This window comes from Toxorhynchites rutilus, chromosome 2 (assembly GCF_029784135.1).
Source record: "Toxorhynchites rutilus septentrionalis strain SRP chromosome 2, ASM2978413v1, whole genome shotgun sequence".
NCBI lineage: Eukaryota > Metazoa > Arthropoda > Insecta > Diptera > Culicidae > Toxorhynchites > Toxorhynchites rutilus.
Genome location: NC_073745.1, coordinates 309,217,508 through 309,239,874, shown reverse-complemented (window position 1 = coordinate 309,239,874; position 22,367 = coordinate 309,217,508). Strand labels below are relative to the sequence as shown.

Sequence of the window (22,367 nt, the reverse complement as noted above, 5' to 3'; positions counted from 1 at the left end):
CAATTCTCGTTCAGGATTTTTCAACCACTTGCAAATAACATGTTTCTCCGTTACATGGAATAAATGTTTTATACAGTAAATATGATAGACCAAAGACAGTCCTAAATCGGACGATTCCTCCTTCGAGTTCTGTTCTTATCAACACATTCGGCGATACTTTTTTATTGGTATAGATAGATGAAGATATAGGAGTGCGTTTCATCACATTAAAACTTATTCTCAGTTTCGAACAAAGATCAATTTCGCTAGCGCAAACATCAAATGGACTAACAGCACTTGTCACTATGTAAGTGTAGAACACATGGGAATTTAACTTTCCGAATTTTCCCTTTTTCCTTCAGAGTTTTCCGAAATTTTTCAATTGTCATGTTTTTTAACACACTGATAGATATTTTTCATTATCTTCTCCTACACTTTAAGTACATTCGCTGAACTAAATATTAGTTTTTTTTCATATTTATTCTTTCTATTTTGGTCTACTGTTTCGTTTTTTCTTCTTTTGTTTTTCTGGTATAGGACGTTTCATATAACACATGGACACTGACAGATTTGAGATAATTTGATTTCCTCATAACTACGTTGTGTCAGCCAGACCACTATATATATATATAGATAGTTTAAGAAGAGTGGAGGCGATCTGGCGTAGTGGTAACATCCATGCCTCTCACGCTAAAGGTCACGAGTTCAATTCTCACTCCCGACATTCTTCCAAAAATGGAAGTAAAAGTGACGAACCAGCCTAATGAGTTGAAAATCACTATAATACAGATAAAAAAAAAAGATAGTTTAAGTATTTTAGTACAGAGTAGTACATAAATAAATTTGAACATAATTGGCGTTTTTGCAATTGTCAATCGTCTATATTTCGAGCAGGACACAATATTACAGACAAACGTTGAAATCGTGAAAATATTTAGTCGATCCGACTTTATTCGTGTATAACTCTCCAAGGGGAAACTGCGACGAGAGAAAAAAAAACAAACCAGGGGTGGATCGGAAACCGGGACACAGTTCAACACAGCATACTTGCCATGCTTTTGATCCCGATGACGAGGGTTGCGAAGTGTTACGCCAGATTGTTATCTCATCGTATTTTTCAAGTTGCGCTGCTATTGCTACGGCTGCCGCCTTGTCCACGTGGCCACCACCGCCATCACCGCCATCACCGTCACTATTACGGGGGTGGTGTTGGCCTCGGAGGCCAGAGCAAAGCGATGATGACGGTGAAGCTGCTGCTGCTGCTAGCTAAACTGGCGAGTCATATAAAACCATTAACCGTCATCATCCGGTTCCTGTGTCGGTCACCGCCACCGGATGGGTATTTTGAGAAGCAACATATCGAAATTCGGTCCGTCTCCACCCCATTCACGGTCAGTCTGAACATGCTCGATTTAAGATTATCGAAAGGCGGATTCGGCTCGTAGACAGTTGGTGTGTGCAAATGGCCTCGCCAGAAAGAGAGAGAGAGAGAGAGAGAAAAAACTGACCGGAACCAAATGGGAAATGGCTAATAAGCGAGCACGACTGATTTGGCATGAAATTTGTTCACCCACTCACTATAATCTCCGCAGCCGCCCCTCTCCAGTGAATGCAGCCTTAATTAGCAACTTATCAATCCAATTCAAATTGTACACCGTCTCTAATTCGTGTTATAACTAATTAAAGTCACCGTCCGACCGACTGACAATCGAAGAAGCTAGACAATGAAACGAGCTAATTGACATTTAATAGATAACGTTATCGCCATTATTCAATAGAGTCTTGTCGACGGTAGCACGTGTGTAACATGCATACGAACAGACGTTTTGTGTTCCGCTCATCCTCTCATCTACCACCCCCACGTCCCTCCCACCATGCGCTGCACTATTTGGAATCGGCCATCCAAACATTGAAACATTCAACTCACGTCTTCCGATCGTCGGTGGGCCTCTTCCTATGCAAATCCGCCGACCCAGAAAGCATTGAACCATACCGTGGTGGAGAGCTGAATATAGATAGAGAGACAGAGTGAGAGCGGGGGGCCACGGACGGACGGACACACAATCGTTCGGGGCAGGCGTATAAATAAATAATTGATGAAAAATGGAAACATTTCCCATCGTCAGTTCATTAAGATATACAAACAGACATTTTGTCCAATTCCGTACTCAATCATTCCCCATTCGACATATTGATTGTGGTAATGTGTAAATGTAAGTATGTGTGTGTGTGTGTGTATGCGTGCATGTCTATCTTTTTCTTTTCCCTACACTTGCTTTTCGGGTCTATTCCTACTAAATGTAAGAAAAATCTGTAACGCGGATGACGCTCAGTGTGGTGTTCAGGGGCGGATCACACAGCCTCGATATCGTGTAGCATATTTCTTTTGTTGAACATTCAAGAGCTCTCAAAGTTACAGCAGCGATATGACGCTGAGCACTGCTGATTGTTTTATTATCCCCCGCACAAACACACGCACACAGCTCGGCTTGTTTGTAGTTATCATTTAGCGTTATGACTCCGTCGCAGTAAAGTTATTGTTAATTTCTGCGGTTAGTCACATTTTTATCGTTTATTATTCATGGGATTTAACATTAAGCGGGACGAAATGTTCGGTTCGAAAAGGGGAGATGAAGATATGAGACAATCTCAATTCAATAGATCGTGACTCTGGAAGATGACTTTATTTTTTGACGTTTTCGTTTTCGTCAACTGGAATAACTATCGTCTCGATAAACTTCTACTTACTAAATAGGAAAAGTAAAAAAAAAAGATATTCATTCTGATAGATGCGTAGAAATATGTCCTATAAATTTATGCATCTTTGCGATTAATTAAGAAATGCTCAAGTTATAAGCATTCGAAATCTTTCATTTTTCCTACATATTCAGTGATTAGATTTTCATATATTCTGATAAGATGTAGTCCTACGTCAAAAAAAAATTATGCGTTGCCAAAAGTAGATTGAAGTAGTCAAAACTACAGAATAATGGTGATGGTGGAACGAATAGATAATCGTCTGAGACCGAATGTATGTCAACTGCGAAAAAGACCGATCGTCGCGATAGATGTTACAGATTAGGGTAAGTGATGTAGGTTTGTCTGATTTTGGGTGTGTTCACATAACAAGTAAATACAAATCGATTTTTCTTCATGAAAATCACATGTAATCAAGACGAGTTTGAGTATGTTGAGAAACCCCGAGTCTCTAGTGGCTAATAATACCATAAAGCGTTCAAATTATTCATTTTTTCATGCTTTTTAATGATTTTCTTCAAAGAAAAATTATAATCATGGTTTGCCCACCTCTGATCATGATATGTCCGATATTAAGTTTTAGAAATCACCATTTTTGAACGAAGATATTCTAAATCTCAAGTGGATGTTGTATTTCTCATTGTTCTGAGTTTATTATCATATAATTTATCCATTCATAATTTAGGCTTTCGTCAGAATATTGCCTTTTCTTGGTATTTTAAAGATGAACAGCACCCAATACAGAGAAACTTCATTTTTGCTACGCGAAGGACACCATCAACAAACTGCAGCGCGCCAAGCGGCTACCATAGTAACCAACATCAGTGCGTGGGACAAACCATGATCAGAATTGAGGTCAACGAGATACATTAATTATAAATTCAAATATTGGGTTGGGGAAAAAGAAATGTCGTATATTGTCAATATATGGCAACACTTAAACATATCTTGTGTTGTACTTATCGTATCGGGTCATACTATACGCCTATTCAAAGACGACAGTCTGTGCTACAAGTGTCGTTTTAACAGTGTTGTGATTGTCCTTTTCAATCTCAAGTTATAGCGCGTCAAAGATGGAGTCCACCAAGCAAGAAATTCGCCATATTTTACGTTTTTACTACCTGCGCCAATCGTCGTTGAAACCGATAAAATCGTTGAAAGCATCCAAGTAGACCGGCATTTGAGCACTCGTTCGATTGGCCAGGAACTGGCTATAGACCATAAAACCATTTGGAACCATTCGCAGAAGATTGGATTCCAAAAAAAATCTTTTAAACCGAATCAACGCCTGCGATGCACTGCTGAAACGGAACAATTCGACACATTTTTGAAGAAGATGGTGACTGGTGATGAAAAGTGGATCACTTACGACAACCTAAAGCGAAAAAAATCGTGGTCGAAGCGCAGTGAGCCGACCCAAACCATCGCCAAGCCCGGATTGACGGCCAGGAAAGTTTTGCTGTGTGTTTGATGGGATTGGTTATCCACTATGAGCTACTCAACTATGGCCAGATCCTCAACTCGGTTCCCTATTGTGAGCAGCTTGACCGTTTGAAGCAGGCGAATGACCAGAAGCGTCCAGAAATGATCAATAGGAATGGTGTTGTTTTCCACCAGGACAACGCTCGGCCTCACACATCTTTGATGACCCGCCAGAAGCTACGGGAGCTCGGATGGGATGTCCTATTGCACCCACCGTATAGTCCGGACCTGGCTCCAAGTGATTATCATCTCTTCTGGTCCATGCAAAACGCTCTTGGGTATACTAAGTTGGCCTCAAAAGAGGCTTGCGAAAACTGGCTGTCTGAGTTTTTGCAAATAAGGAGGGGGGATTTTATAAGGGGGGATAATGAAGTTGCCTTATAAATGGCAACAAGTTTGCGAACAAAACGGCGCATATTTGACTTAAATTGGATAATTTTAAGTATGTTAAATAAAGCGTCAAATTTCGATCAGAAATACGGCATTTCTTTTTCCCCAACCCTATATGTGAACTTTTCTACAGTATTACTTTGATGAAAGATTACACATTGTGATGTAGTAATAAACCATTGGATTGAACCTCATACTGGAACAAAAATGTAAGTTTTGGCCAATGTTTTTGTTCGACAATTTTTGTCATTTTCCGGAAAACGGAAGAACGGAGAAAAATAGTTCTTGAAGATTGGGGTTTCTGTAACGCCAATAATGAAAATTACACCAATGGCTTTCGTAAAAATAAAAAGATTTTTATACCTTGGTCGGTCATGGGCTAAAATAATTTTGTAGTTCTACGTAAACAAAGTGGTCGTGTCCCGGACGTACCCCCTACACTTGTTTCCTAAATATTAGATCATATGTTTTATGTAATAAAATACATCTTAACAAAAAAGACAGTCTCTCAAATATTTCATGTTATGGAAAAAAGTCACATAAAAACACATAAAAAACGGATATTTCGAAATGAGCCAATTTAACAAAAAAATATTAATATTTGAATAAATCTGCAAAAAGCATAAACAATAGAGCATATTACAAAAAAAGAACCTTTCTGAATTTTCGATAATGTACGTGAAGAAGTATCAGCTTCACAAGAATGATATAAACAGCTAGGGTTTCCGATAGTCTCATCTCCACACGACTTGATTTTTTTGGAGTATATGATAAAAATTAAACGATGTGTGTATGTCAGCGCTAATCTGGAAAACAGATTGACGGATTAGAAAGTTCTTTTTTTGTATCGTTCATCTTGATCCCTGACGAGCTTTTGACGCGAAAAAGTAGGCAATTTTTTTCCAAACAAGTCGGAGAATCGTGAAATGTCAAAATGCGCATTGTACTTTTGATGCTATGAGAAATATTATAGTAGCTGTGGTGCTATTTGCTGTGAGAAAGGAATAGTGTCGACATCCGTGTTCTCTCTATCAAAATAGCACACAAGGAGACGGTTTTTTAGCGTTCATATTTCAATGAAAATTTGTACTTGATATTATTCGGACACGAAATCCTGAAACTTACTTGACCATTTATTCTACAAATTTCCATTTTTTTTCACTGATGTATATAACTCATCATTCTCATATGAAGCGATCCACGCCAAATCAGTGTCGTGAGAATGTTCAACTTTTTCGTTTTCCATCAATATGACTGCGCGATTGATTACTGCCAATTGTTTATATACTGTTTGGGCGATATACCAGTATTGCGTTGCACTAAAATGTTATACGGAGACACCAAAATTGTGTTGTGCAAATGGTAAAGTCAAAGTCGGATATCTAATTTTTGTAATTTTTGTTTTTCAAGTTTGGTACGAAGTTTGGAACTTCGCACAAGGTCAGCTCACGGAACATCTACACATACCGTTTGATAAATTAGCAAGATGTTGATAGTCATTTTTAAATATTGAAATCAATCGAATTCGAAGTGTTCATCCAATCACCAATTGAAATTTGAGTGGTGTCGCATGTTGTTGATCGCGAATGTACGATTAAAAACCTAATCGGAAACTTGACTGTTCGAAATTGTTTAAATTACATAATCAATCACTGATAGGACTTTATCTAAAGTACGAAATGTCTGATATTTTGATAGTAGAAAAATCGTCTCGAAAAAGATGTATATATTTGAATGGAATTCTTCTGCACACACTAACCAAATCTGGTCAGATTCAAAGACTGTATTTGTTGGGAGGGTTATTTATAAAAATGAATACATATTAGGGAAATAATAAATACACTAGAAGATTTTACGTGAGATTTCCTGCTAATTTGGCATAGATAAACTTTCGCATCGGAAAAAAAATTGAAAGTTAATTTGGAATTTCCAACAATACAAACTTTACATTATTCCTTTTCTCCTATTGTACTACTGTTACTACTCTCCAAATCCATCCCTGATCACTCTTTCCTAGCTTCCGTCAGCCGAGATGACGGCAGCTCCGGAACACAATATGCAGCATTGCAAATATTGGTACACTGATGTGCCTACATTTCACCGGAGCCAATCGATCGTTCATCTGATACGTCTATGAATAAATTTATCCTCTCTCTACGCTTTCGTGGGTGCGCGCTGCTTCTTCTTCCATACACGCTCGATTTCTTCCTTCTATTAGGAACATTTCCCGACGCTCTAGCGAGCATCTACTACCCCACACTGGCGGCGTATTATCCTCTGCAAATTTTGAACCACTCTCGAAACCATCCGGATAAAGATACGACGACAGATTGCAATTCACTCTCTTACGTGTGCCCAGCATCCTATCACCGCCTCCCAACCGGTTCCGTCCGGCCCGGTTCGCCTTTTCGTGTGTACCAATGTGCAAACAACAAATCCGACTCGAGAGCGAGCTTGAATCGAAACCCCCTCCGATTGGAATCGATGCCCATCCGCCCCGTCTGGTATGGGTTACCCATCGATTACGGTGCGATGCTACGGATCAGAGAAAATAAATAAAGAAAAACAAGCAGCTCGAAATCGAAAGAAGCAAATCGTCCTTATCCGGCCCCAGAAAGTGAGTGAATGCAATTGCGAAAAGCTGATGTTCGAAAAAAAAGAACCCAAACCAAACTCTTGCCCGGTTGCTGAAAACATTTTGTCTCAACCCGACGATAAACGTCTCCCCCGCTCCGGCCCCTTCCAACATCACCGCCGGCGGCTGCAGCGCCGTGGGACAGTTTCTCAATAACATTCAACCTAGTACCTAGTACAAATTGAAAGCAAAATTTCCGTCCACGTCAATGACAATTTACACTGACAGCTTTTTCATTCTGCTTCTAGTGGTGAAAACATTTGGTTCTCTTCGACTGAGAAGGGGGATCGAGTGCGGAAAAGGATCCCGAAGTAATGCTGCAGCAACATAGTCAAGTGGCACCAACGTAGTAAGTGGTTTTTTTTTACGATTGGAAAACGTCGGAATGACACAGGAACTCCTGATGTCTCCATTTTGCGCGCTGGGCGAGGAATTTTATTGGCTGCTAGATTGACTCTTTTCGTTTTTTTATTAGTTGATGATGTGGGAAGATATGTAATTTGTCACCAATTGGGATTCCTCTGATATGACACGTGTTGGGAGGATTGGATATACGCGATACTTGCTAGATTTTTTTTTGTTTATATTGATACTATATTGTACTATGAGATACCACAGCTCTTCAACATGCTTTTCCAATTCTCACTAAATCCTGTTGAACCTGATCACATCACCTTGCTAGGTAGGCTCCTTTTTTCTTGGATCACTCGATCAGAGATTCCAAATCCACGGAGTTATTCGTACACAAAATCTACGGAATTTAGTGCAATCACTAAGGGTTTACAGTATTTCTTGACTTTCCCTAGGAAATCAATGTATAATCTGATTGATTCTAAAGATGGAGAACAGGACGGAAGGTTCTTATTACATATTATACAACAATTTTGGAAAAGTGGCGATTTATTTCTCAACATAGTCTCCTTTTAGCTCGATACACTTGATCCAGCGATGCTCCAACTTCTTTAATCCATCTGAAAAATACGTTTTCTCGAGGTCTGCAAAGTAGGCCTCCGTAACAGCGATAATCTCCTCATTCGACTCAAATTTCTGCCCGGCAAGTGACTTTTTCAAGTTAGGAAACAAAAAAAAAGTCGCACGGGGCCAAATCCTGAGAATACGGTGGATGGGACACCAGTTCATAGTTCAATTCGACCAATTTGGCCGTGGCGACGGAGGAATTTCCATTTTTTCCATTTTTCTAAAATCCGCGGACACGTCCACTTCCACACACGGTCAAAACAAAACTACGAGTCTGATTTAGCTGATTTTGATAGTAGCCGTCTATAAGAATGTACTACACGATAAGTAATCTCTCTTGCGATACCGCCCTCGTATGTCTCTGATTTCTGTGAACCTATTTGATTGTTGTTGATTCAAAAGATCATTTGACCTGAACTTCAGAACGAATTGTAAAATCTAGTAGATCTTACGTGCCTGACAAAGAAATTAAAATTGTATGTTCTGTCACTGAACTCTATGAACCGAGGAACCTGTAACCCGTATTTTTATCATTCCGCCTTTGAATGACACATTTAAACAGGTGGACCGATTCGCCGATCATTAACCAGCAAATGAATGGTATTAAATTAAACTTTCGAAGGAAAACAATGAACTGCATACCGAATGTTTTTCTTCTGGCGAAACTATTTAAAAGTCTTTTTATGGTTCTCGAGGTGTAGAGATCAAAGAGCTGGCTGTTTATCTTCTTCTTTTCTTCTTATATGGCACTAACGTTCCTAGAGGAACTCCGCCGTCTCAACGTAGTATTACTTGCGTCATTTTCATTAGTACTTAGTTGAGATTTCTATGACAAATAACACGCCTTGAATGTATTCTGAGTGGCAAGCTCTAGAATACGCGTGACCACAGTGCAAGTCAGAGGAAATTTCTTTGAAGAAAAATTTCCCCGAACGGGAATCGAACCCGAACCCCCGGCATGTTAGGTTTTGACGCTAACAACTCGGCCACGGGAGCACTGGCTGTTTATATAATTTCTGAAAAGCAGAACATAAAAGATAAAATAATCAAGCATTATCTAAACGAAAATCACACAATTTTGTATGAATAAGATAAAGATAATTTTTTTAAAATAATTTTGGCTATGGGGGTTGATGGTACCACTTCATTCTGGTAAAAGGGTCTCTTGCATTAAAATAGTTTTAGAATCTCTGATCTAGATGATCGATCGCAATACAGTGTGTTATTCTCGTGAGCGGAGGAATTAATCAAGAATCAACCATATTTCATTGGATCCACAAAACCACGAAAAACATCAAACTTTTTGATAGCCTTACCGGCTTTTTACTTAAAAGTCTTCAGAATGCAACTCGGGGCTGATGCGCAACAAGATTTTTGTACCCAGTTGAGGTCCCACTCCTTGCGCACACATGCGCTCTGGCGAATGAGCACGCTCCGAAACACAGATGAAATGTTCGGTTGTCAGCACCGTGGGCGCAAGCCCAGTTTTAAGCTGAGTTTTACGCTGAAATTCGCACTGTGCTTGCGACGTATTTCTATACCGCGCGCTTGAATCTGGATTGCTCTCTCTGTTGAGATATTTTTCTTCACACAAGTGTATACGGTTCAAATGGGGGCGCGCTGTTGTTTTCATGCTTTGCTTAGAACGAACGAAGACAAAGCGGGCACTAGAATTTGATGTGTATGTTTGTGTGTGTATAGAATGAGACGCGCATCACACAAGTGAGAAGAAATGTTAAGTATCTGAGTTCTGCGCCGGGTATATTTTGCGCTGTCGTGCTTATGAATTTTGTGCGCTTCGCACCAAGAGAGAACACGAGTTTTCTTTGAGCGCACACTGTTGGAAATTCAACTCAAGCGCAGCGCTGCGTTTGTTTTCTGAAAGACTGTTCAAAGTTAATGCTAAAATTTCGATGTATTCTAATGTAATATTCGTGTGATAAACAGGCGAATTAAAAAAATTTAGTCTTATATCAACAATGCGATCATATCTTGGCTAGCCCTATAACTTTTTGTGTTATTAAATATTATATTTAATATTGCTAATTGGTAACGATTTCGCAAAGTATTGACATTATAGCTCTCAGGCTTCACGAAGTCTGTTGACTGTTCGTTATCTGGAGCATAACTGGAATAGAAATCATAAATGATATTTGTCTTATACTCTTGACCGTTCCACACATAAGCAGAAAGATAAGCTGCAAACACATATTTTATTGTGCTGATTCTTCCACACTAAATGCGGTTCCATAGCTTTTACCAGTGAATGTAAAGTTCATCATTCTTAGCAGTTCATGGTTCATGGTACAACTGGTCGCGTAGGGACATAAAGGTCGTCATCGAGGACCTGACCGCGCGGATCGGAAGAGAAGATATGTACAAACCGGTGATTGGACAGAACAAACTGCACAACGAGACGAACGATAACGACCAAAGATGCATGAATTCTAAGCCTCTTTTCGGACTGATAGTCCGATGTACTTTCATTCGCAATAGTGAATGTTTCTATGGTGTTTCTAGTTGAAGCAAATGGTTATGGGAGAAGCTGCTGGAAGAAGCAAAATCTCATTTCCAATTGAATGCGAAGGCCGATGGCTCCACAGTGCTCTGACAATCCTCAGTTGAATTTGACTTTGCCGAGCCCTGGTCGTTAGCAAGGATGGAAAACAAGGGAGCATGATGAGATTTACGATTAATCGCAAACTGCACAGATCGTAATCTGTGCAAACTGCGACTAACTATTAATCCTCTCCCAACATATCCAAATGATTTTCTCTTGGTAACTCTGAGTTGACCAAAGCTTTGCTAGACTGAAACTAGTCCGAAAAATTGAGTTACTCTCCTTCCTCGTTCTATTTACAACTCCTAACAAGAATTTGCTCCATGGGAATGAGTATCTCTATGACGTACGCTTTACGATTCTCGCTCTCTCGTCCGGGCGTTCAATTTTCCTCTCCGAGCGCGTTTACTTCGATGAAACTATGTGAGGAAAAAATGCGTTACAGCAGATAGGACGACATTAATGTTTAATGTTCCACAGAGGATTTCTCAGATGGTGTTTAAATTCATCTACAAGAGACTACAAACAATAATCCCCCTCAAATCACTAATTTTATGAGGTAATGTAAATGCGTTATTGGCCAGTACAAATACAGAACACTCCTTTCGGGACCGAGTAAACTTGTAGCTAGACCTTAATTACCTTGAAATAATCAAAAACATAAATTAGCGCAAATATGTCAACATGTGTTTTTTGTGTAAGCACGTAAATATTTACTCATAAAATTTTAGGATTGTGGAACTCTACATAATTTGTATGCAGATAGACTATCCACAATTTGTGGGGGGAATACTCATACAACTCAAATAGGTAATGATTATCTGCTATCACAAAGCTGAGAAATTTTTTGACGTTTTGTTTTACTACTGATTCATTAAAAAAAAAGGCTTTATTTTAAAATGTTTTCGTATCCTGAGACTGGCTCACCATATTGCACTGCTACTAAAGCCGTAGACTAACCTCAAGGATATTTTTTATTCATTTTCGGCGAATAATCAATAGAGTGCCGTGTTATGAAACATGGCAAAAACAACGTCACGATCATAAGGTGTAGGTTCGGTTATTCCAGACGACATTGGAATATATTCCATCTGATCATCTTTAGGAAGGTTAACGACCTTCAAAGGATAAATTTATCTTGGGAACATTAAATTGATGTTCATGACTTCCAGTCGGACGTTTATTCGCTCTGACAATAATTGTGAGGTCGTAACAAAGCATATATTCCAATGCCGTTAGTTCACTTAAATTCTTCGCATACCGTTTGATGATTAGGTAGGATGTTGATAATCATTTTCTGCGATACCGATTGTTCCAATAGTATTTATTCGACAATATGGAGATTGAATACCTGAAATTAACCAGATTCAACCAAAGAAATCTGCGAACAAAGCAGTATGTACACTCAAGAGATGCAACAAGTTTGAAAGGATATGAAAAAAAAACATTGGTCGTTCAATAAATCTACTGCCACATATGTCGGAAGTCCACGATATACGAATAACATATGTCCATACTAATTCATTACATTTATTTGCAACGAAAAACGAAACCACACAGAATTGAATTAATCAAATATGTGATCCGTTTTATCTACAAAATAAAAAAGAATCTCAAATTCCATCGAATTCGAAAAGTGTTTCGTGAAATCACTAATTGAATTATTATTAGAAAAAAAAATTTGAAGAGAAATGTGAATGTTCAGAATTATTGGAATCTAAAAAACAATTTTGGGCGGGATGAGATTCGCCCAAATCTGCTGGTAATAAAATTAATCAATTGCATCCATTTCCCGTCTGCTGTTTATCGGGCGGGAGACGACAGCAAAATAAAATCGACACGCCACTCACTGCGGTCAGCGTAGGATACAGTTTATCGAACAGTTCCGGCAGATTATGCACGATTATGAACGAGGACATCTTCTTGCATGAACTTACTCGATTGATTAAGACTACAACGAATCGTGTGAAGGATTAATGCAAGGCTGCATCGAGTGGCATAATTTTTGTATGGATGATCCTACTTTTAAGCTTCGCCGATTACTTCGGTACTGCAACGCGCCAACTTTGCGGCGGTGGAGGATACATGCATCAGACTTTGGTGGCCCACTACCACTTAAAGTGGGACTGGTTGGCACAGTGTATCACTTGTTACGGTTCAATAGCAGTGTTCTACGTCTACGTCTTTCAGGAAGGGTCCCAAATCAGAAAACAGGTCACATCTTTAAGAAATAAAGTTAACGTTAATAACTATTTTCATTCTGATGATTTGCATACCAATTCGAATCGGAAATTGTGTAAGATTTGCTTGATATGCTCTACATTACAATTCCCTAATTCCTAAACGTATTAAATTAATGAAAATTGGAAGCATTCCAATTTTCCCATACATTTGTTCTGCCGATTTGTGTGCTTTCCTTCCAGTATCGACGTTTATGTCCGTTTTCCACTTATTTGGTCTACACCCCAAAAAATGTCAGGAATTTCATTTTTCAATTATTTATAACATTGAAGTTTAGTAAATTTACATTTATTCGAGATAAAGCGGGATTGAAGTAGTAAGAATAAATTGATAATAACGTAACTAAAAAGTTATTTAAAAAATTTCGATGTATTCTAAAATAATATATCCGAAGTGAAAAAGAAGATGATTATGGGCCTAGAGGCACGGACGGAAGCTTGACGTAGGACTGTGATTGTTTGTAGTAATTGCATTTGAATTGAGTTTTTTCATTGTTCAGAAATCTATTATGTTTACTCATTTGATGCATCAAATGGAGGTCCTGGAAAAACAGTTTCTTATATCAACTTATATCCTTTAAACGGGTGGAATGAAGTAGAATTCGGAACCACATTCTAACATGGACACGAGGACCTCGACACTATTTGATATATATCTTCTTCTAGGGTGGCACTAACGTTCCCAGTGGAACTTTTGCCTTCTCAACGTAGGTATTAATTGCGTCATTTTTATTAGTAGTACTTAGTTGATATTTCTATGCAGAATAAAACGCCTTGAATGTATTCTGGAGTGGCAAGTTCTAGAATACGCGTGACCACAGTGCAAGTCGGAAGAAATTTCTTTGACGAAAAATCCTATCGCCAGAACGGGAATCGAACCCGAATCCCCGGCATCATAATGTGTGACGTTTAACAGTTTAACCACTCGGCAACGGGAGCACCAAGTATTTATTATTAACCAATATTGTAGATACAAATGGCATTTTCTCCTACGTTGCCGCGTTGTCCGGAACATTGTTTGTAAAGGGTTGTATAAACTTTATAGCGAGGTGATGAATATTAAGTATCCTATGACCATGAGTGCATTCTTGAAAATATCGTGTAACTGGAGTAGTAAATTGATTTCATCGGGTGTGGAGTTTTGGGTTTTTATAGGTAAGGGAATAGAGAACGGAAAAGTGAATTGGGAAAAATAGTAACATAATTACATCTAACATGGGTAGCATAATATTAAGATCGCGACTGTTTATACTATCATGATCTGACATGTGGGAGTATATACTTTCGAACAACTATTTCAGCAGCCAGTTAAATCCTTTTATTGCATTTTTTACATTACCAAACAACATGCTCGATATCATGATATCCATTAACTTAATTACAAAAATTGTTAGTGGCAAGACCTACACGTTAAAAATTGAATTGAGCACGAACTGAACATCAAACTAATAATTAATAATCTGTATCAACATTTAATTTTTTCAGCCAGGCTCTCATCAAATCATTGGGGAGAATAGAGTAAAACCATCCAAGATCATCTCCAAGGTCATTCCAAGATCATCCCTCTATTGATTCTGCCAACTTTCAAATGCCTATGATCGGCAAATGGAGAAGAATTCATAATACACATCGACTCACCTTGTGAGCTAACGCCGTATTGTAGGCAAAAAGATTGCTCGTTGTGTTGTGGGAGAAAACGAGTGAGTGGAAATTTTAATCGTCAAATTGTTTGCTTTTTTACTATATTCACTGCTTGTTTTAAGCAAAAAAATGTTGGATAAATTTTATGTCTAATTGTATACAACATAACAGATATCAAAATAACAATTTTGTGTAATATGCGTTTAGAATCCCTTAATGAATTGTTTCATGCCTCATTTTCAATTTCGTAAAGTGACCCCCCAATATAAAAATCAAAGACTGTATTCCCACGTCAAAACAAGTGGATTGAATAATATAATTCCGTAGTGTAGATCTATGTCGAAAACGCGGTCGTGTTCTAGACACAACCCCTTACATTTTTTCAAGGTTCCGGTTATCGCCATTGCACGGTAGTTCGCAAAATCCAGCTCGGAACATTTTTTTTCAGATTGAATGGCCCCTTCCTTTTACTCTTCCAGCAGCTGTTCCATATCCCGAAACCTTACTTTCCCGATTGAGTAGATTCATTTATCAAACTACAAACAAACGAATAGTGAGCTGCTCCATTGATCTTTCTCGTCACAGCTTACCGCAAAGCCCCATCACTGCTAGTGATACTAATTGAGCGTTAAATGCACACTTTATTCGTAAATGGATTCATCATAATTTCAGCAGCGACCATCACGTTTACGTTTACGTTGGTCAGTACTCCAATCCGCATGACAATCTGCCATAACCCGCAAAATTTAATGCACCCAACGACGGGGGACCTGCCTATCATGTATTTTTAATTGGACTAAAAAGTTGGCACCCAGCGCCATGAAGCTATAAATATTACACGCTGTGTTATTGATTTTCAGGGGCTTCGAAATGTGGTTGTTGTTGATCAATTTGCTGACGAGCATTGGTGTACAACAAATCGGTTCTAAAACTAGGGTTACTTACTCGAACGAGATTATGCGTCCTGCCTTTCCTTCGCCAGGCTTATTGACAGACAGTTTTTGACAACTGTATGTAACGCTACCACGAACTTTACGTCAGTAGGCAAATTGAGATTCGACAATTAACGAAAAAGCGAGGGAGAGTCTTCACGCTACTTTGTTATCTTCTTATCGCTTTCACCTGTTCCATCCACTGGTTAAGCCTTCTTTCTTCTTTTTTTCTCTCTGTGTATTTATTTATTCTCACACATACACAACAAACACACACGCGCACGTAAGTGGTATCGTTTCTTCCGCGGAGTACTCTTCACGTGCACTGATCGAAACTTAATGTATTTTATCACTTGCAATGGCATTTGAATGTTTTTCTTCTTCTTCCCACTCTCGTTATTTATTGTTTTGTCATGAACGGAGACGAATCGAGCTGGACACAAACAGATGCCAAACACAAACACACCATCATATACCCGCGGCGGCGCGAATGGGGAAAGCAGTCATTCACAATTTCGCACCGAGGTTTACACTACTTACTGGCAGCCAGATTGCTCTATATTAATTTGCTTTTCGTGGTACTGCTTCTTCTCTACGGGGATGATCTATCTGCTGCAGACAATTGGAGCACACATGTACTGCTGCGGTTCAACGGTTCAACTTCAGAAGTAACATTACCACCACACTTGGTCATTATCATTTATTAGCCCCGCGTTTCAACAGTTGGCTAGAATAATGGAAACCTGAAAGAAGGTAAGAAAAAAACGAAAAGCAAATATATTAACACATCTGTCATTGATAGTGCACTTCATTCGCGCACGATGTGGGTTTAATGAATATGTAGTTTTTAGTTGCTACTGGAATATCTGTTTTCATAATTGAGAGTGTTACGTAGATTTTAGATCCCATGGTGCTTGCGGTAAAGAAAGGTATACTTCGCTTTCCGCAAGTACAAATCGCTTGCCAAATTAGGAACTTCTTGGCGAAATTCGACATCTTCTGTGTCCGGAGGTTTTCGGGAGCATCCAACTTATCCTTGGCAGTCACATACAGGATTTCTGGAATCTGGTTGAAGTCCATCTTCATATATGTCTCGTCATCCATTACGCAGTAGTGTGGTTTCGTTAATTTCTGGTCGTACAACTTCCGGGCACGGCTTTTTGTGACCGTATTCTGTTTCTTGTCACGATTTGGGGTCTTCTGAATCTTAAACGTACGTAGTCTAGCTCGAGTTTGGGTATTCTGCACGAAAGTAGTTCAAAGGTATAGAGTCGTATGATCAAGGAGTGTAATTTTACGGATTCATCAAACGACAATTCGTTCGCTGGAAGAAAAATCAATTATGACATGCACAATGCGGTTCGATAGCACGCATAAAGGCTGCAAGCGATGCGCTCACCGAATGGTGGAACGCAAGGCAGAGCGCAGTCTCGTAAGCCTGCATGACGGACTCGTGCATACGTTAGATCACCGATCCGGCTGTTGGATATTCGGCCATCCGGCCTCGAAGCTTGCCGGATATCAGCTATCCAGTATCCGGCCAAACAACTATTTTTTGATTGCTACAAAAAAAACAAGAAGTGGGTTATATCTGTAATATAACCGCAAGGTAGACGTAGGACTCGTTGGCTCGGTAATCATTTATTTGATATTGCATCTGAATCGATTCGTAATGAATGAATGTATGAATATTTTGAAAGATTGCTGAAAGTTTTTCTTGTTAGTGTGTGGGTGGATAAGCATGAAATTGTTATTAACATAAAATTCAACTCTTACGAACTCGTTGGTGATCCCGAAACGAACCGATGGAATTTGAGTGGCCTTGTAAAAGCAACTGAAGATGTTTGATACATGATTCATTTTTGTTTCCGTGAGAATAGCACGAGATTTTTCATGATCACTCCATGCGCAGAAAAAAACTGAGGGCGCCATTTCACGGTGAAAACAAAATAAAGACTATATCAACGGTAGTCCTGCGTCACCTATGCGGTTATACCACATATATAACCCACTTCCTGTTTTTCGAACAATGGAATTGGATTGTTTTTTCTCAATGTTTTGGGCCCTTTTTCTCGAATACACTTCATGGTGGAAACGGAATGAAACGTATCCGCGATGACAACGGTATGGTGTCGACATCTGGATACGAGATTAATTTCCCACTAAACTTACCATTATAATATCAAATAACCTTCAGATGACATTTTTGTATGAGATTATTATATCACAAAGTTTCCCACTCACAAATACCAGTTTGATACGAAGAAGTTAATTTTCATTAATGAATTTTTATTTGAAAAGTGCTCATTCTGCCTGAAAACTCATTATTATCTTGGACACTTCACTAACTCGTAAAACGTAGTTCAATGGCGTGCCGTTTATTTCGTTTCCACCGTTAAGTACATTTGAGAATCAGGCCCGTTTTGTCACGTTCTTTTTTTTGCTTGAGCAGTGGTCTTAATGTTTCGTCTTAAACTGTACATATAGAATTATAATTGATACAGGGAAATACAAAAATTCGACTCTTAAACTAATTGGTGATCCTGAAAAGGATCGATGAGGCTTTGTAGAAGCAACTGAAGATGACACATGATTAATTTTTGTTCTTACGTGCGATTCAATACCTGATGGTATAAAAACCAATAATGAGCAGAACCCATGTCTACTCAAAGCATTATTGAACACTGGACAAAGCATTATCCTCATCTCACATCGCAATTACAACTCAATGGATTTCCGAGCGGGCGCCAGCTTCTATACAGATTTTTGTGATTTCAATAGCCTGTTTCCAAACCCATTGTTAAGCTATAAAAAAAATTGCGGTTTCACCTATTTTCTTCAGTATGTGCTTCACAATTGACCAGTATTTCTCAATTGGCTTTAGTTCCGGAGTTTTGGACGGGTGGATTTTCGACGTGGATGTCCAAAATGCATTTCTTCCTCATCTTCTTGTGGTTCCATCTATTACAATTTCATTTAATCTGAATATATTAAAACTAAATTTTTCGCCAGCAAAAAAAAATCCGAGCAATTTGCAATCTAATAATGATTTTAGAATATCAAATACTATATTCTCTGAATAAGTTATATTCGATGAAACGGCACACTCCTAGGATTCTCCTGATTTTCCACATAGCATAGCTTCTAACACCTTCAGCTCATCTCCCAGGTGGTCATTTTTTCGCAGCAATAATGGCAACAGCAGAGAAGAAAATAGTCACGTCCCATGCCACCCGAGGCCCAGCAGTATTACCACCAGCGAGGCACGTAAAAGCTATCATCTTCCTAGCGTAGCGCAGATAATCTATTTCACGACTAATTTAGCACAGAGAGTACAAAACGGTCCTCCTGCTGCTATTGCTGCTCTTATTGGTGGTGGTGGTGCCTTTGCTGACGACGCTTTCCGCTGCCGTCGCCGTGAACCGACCGAACGAGAGCGTAGGGCAATCAATTGAAATTAATTAAGTCGCTGGTTTATTCACAACAAAATTGAGCGTGCGATAGCCATCGCATCATTGCGATCTAGTCTGAGAGATGAAGTGCAAACATGATGATTGTTTATGCTAATTCTATGTGCGATCGCGGTTTCTTTATCACCCGCGATGTGTACGTTTTTCTCTTTCTCCGTTCGAAAGCGATGTTCGTTGCCCCACGCACAGAGACTGGTCATATGTGGAGCCATAGGACGAATTGCTAGGTTGGTTCCTGATAATTTTCCGTGCATCATCGATAACAATGTTAATTTTTGATACTCCTTCGGGTGTTTATTATCCTCATCTTCTCTTTCCTGTTTGCAAGGTTTTCATTTGTCGGTTTTGTTAGTCTTCTTTCGCACTACCTTCAGCACAGACAGAACTTTGAAAAAATAATACCAAAACATAATTCCGCAATAAAAATTTCAGAGCCACCCTGGCATGCGGGAAGTACACAAGAAAAAAAAACCGTACAAACAAAACACCGAAAGGACAGAACAGATTGGCGTATGCTTTCCTTTTCATTTTGACAGCGTCTGTCAGCGAAAATTTGATCAATCCGAGATTCTCATCGAAAAATACAATGCAAACTAGCATAATTATTGCCCACGTAGAAAAACAATAAAATTAATGATAAATACACACACATGTCGATTATGCACGCATTTTTGGATTTTCCCCCCGTGCAAAGTCCTTCCGATGGTGACCAAGTTTGAGAGCTCACCTCGTTCCTGATTTCTTCCCAATCCAATGTGAATCCTTGGGATTCCCGTTTTCAGCTACTTCCCGATTTCCGAACAATGTAATCCCTTAATACTACACTACGCTTATTCGCTCACAACTGACAACAAAATTTCATTTTCTCACTTTTCTTCGAGATCTCGGCTGGCCTCCGTTCTTCTTTTCTGCTACTGCTGCTGCTGTCTTTTCTTCTTCTTCCTGCTTCACTCGTCCAGTGGCGAGCAACCGAAAACGCTAGCTTCGAGCATACATCCGGCGGTTTTCCACGGAATTAGGCGCCCGCACACTTCCATCCGATGTGCCGTTTCGATTCGCGACACTGTTGGCTCGGTCCGGAACCGTTTTCCGGATCAAAATCACACCTTTTTTACGCAACAATACGCGCGACAAGCACTCGCGTTTCGACCACGGCTCCGCAAAAGTTGGCCATTTTGAAAAATTTTCCTCCTCTGCACACACCACCACCGCTCGCTCGTTCGTTTGCTCGCTCTCTCGCACACACTTTCCCCCTGTTGTTCGAACACAATTCACCGCTGATCGGAGACTCCTCTGGCTCTGTATGTTTACACCTATCCATCTACTCCGACCAAAGCTGCACACGCTATTCGGGTGCACTGGGGCAAGCGAGAACGAAAGCAAAACAGATTCGATTGGCTTGGGGTGGTGTGAGTGGGATGGAGATGGACGGCGCTTCCCGGATGTGACACCACGTGATGGAGTGGCGCTAGTGATGCATTGCTTTCGAGAGACACTCCAAAGTTTTGATGCATGGGACGGTGTGCTATTTGTGCACACTAAAATTGAATTAATCGAAATGCGGTTCAACAGAGCAAGATGATCCATTAGATTTAAAAAAATCAGTAAAGATGAATTCGGCGCTAATATGAGTACGGATATCAGAATATTGGGGGGTCTTCGTAGCCTAATGGTTGCGTGTCCGCTATTAAGCGAAAAATCATGAGCTCTATGAGCTCAGGACCATCAACTGACAATCTTTGTGTTATTCTAGCCAAGACGGGTCTATGGTACTAGGTGAGGCCGTTTCGTCACTAAGTTGGTTAGGGGAGCGGTATATGAAAACAGTACGGAAGGAAGCAGAAGGGGAATTATTTCCTTGAAGCGTGAAAGAGACAGACTGATCACGAACGAGCTTGGGCACAAGCGTATTGTGTTTTGTTTACAAACAAAACACAGTAGACTTCCAAGATGGCTGAAGAGTGGTTTTAGCAAGTTGGCCCACCTTAGAATATACATCTACACGCCTCGATTCTAGCTATAACGTCCACGCAACAATCATCATGTGACGTTAATCCCAGTCCCTAAGGCAGAGAACATAGTAAACGCGATGCGGTGCGGGCGCGGGATCGATTGCGGGAAAGCTCTTTTGTTTACGACTGTGGGAATCAAATGGAAACCGCCCGGACCTGACATAGTAAACGCGATGCGAACGCGATTTCATTGCGGCGAAACTGTATGCGGAGAGTTTTGCCGCGAGTGAACGCAAGTGGTGGTTGTCAGACGATTTTCATAAATATCTTCACAATCGAACTCATCGAATGGATATAAAGATTGAGTTAAACTATTATTTTCGTTTTGTTCGATGAATTATATAACTTTATTCAAATTTACATAATGTATATAATGAAAACGTTACGTTAAGGGCTTTCCATTTACCATGTTCACAGATAAATACGATTTCACAATTCAACAGTTTACAAAATTAAGACATGTGCTGGGTTGTTTACTTGTGGAATGGAGTGAAATGAAACATCAAAAAAAGCGCGATCTGAAGCGATCAGTATGTCATAGCACGCGATGAGCTCAAATTCATCGCTCCTCATCGCATCGCACCGCACCGCACAGCGTTTATTATGTCCTCGGTCTAACCGCTCTCATAACGGTCTGCTGCGTCGATAATTGGTGCTAATTATAATACACCCATACCTCGCTTTACGACCTAGTTATGTTCCACGAAACTCGGTTGCAAAGCGAAAAGCCGTCACAGTTTTAATTTTTTTTTTTTTTACTAAAAACTCAAACCTTGCGACTATAAAGTCAGATTGCGCTGATATTTTGCATATGGTAGTTTTTCGTGGGAATCAACATTTTTAAGACAGTTCCGTTTGAAAATACGAGATGACCACTATTATTGGCACTCTGATATAAACCTACCTAGATATATCGACATCGAAAAAAAAAGTTTTTTTTCCGTTATAGGGAAACATTTCAGGCCGTAAATCGAAAATGTGCCCTAATTGGAGAGGGCCGTTGTAGTGAAATGCCGTATAAAGAGTGGCCGTATAGCGAGGTATGGGTGTACAACAATGGAAGCCTCATATCAACAGTCCCGCTGTGTATATATTTCAACTGTGGACATTCGAACAATAGGAATATTCTTACGCCGAAAAAAGGCGACATGTGTTGTGTATCGATAGAATACCCAGCAAACATTAAATCGCATAACAAGCGTATATATAACATCATATGCCCCAAAATTTGGTTGGCATATAATGCGCCTAACTGGCATATGCATGCAAAAGTGGAGGCCATATACATACA

The 22,367-nt window shown here is 39.6% G+C and overlaps 1 protein-coding gene across 12 annotated transcripts in view; it reads right to left on the bottom strand.

Moving 5' to 3' along the window:
• Window positions 1-20,349, bottom strand: part of LOC129771262 (arginine-glutamic acid dipeptide repeats protein) — a 131,135-nt gene extending 110,786 nt beyond the window's left edge. For 6 of the 12 annotated variants that reach the window (XM_055774724.1, XM_055774732.1, XM_055774730.1 and 3 more), the window contains exons 1-2: window positions 19,792-20,349; window positions 15,608-16,337 (exon numbers count right to left, since the gene is read on the bottom strand). The gene's annotated coding sequence lies outside the window, so the exon portion shown is untranslated. The remainder of the gene's footprint in view (window positions 1-15,607; window positions 16,338-19,791) is intronic. The other 6 variants (XR_008742322.1, XM_055774735.1, XM_055774733.1 and 3 more) reach the window with 2 other exon arrangements.
• Window positions 20,350-22,367: the final 2,018 nt, after the last annotated feature.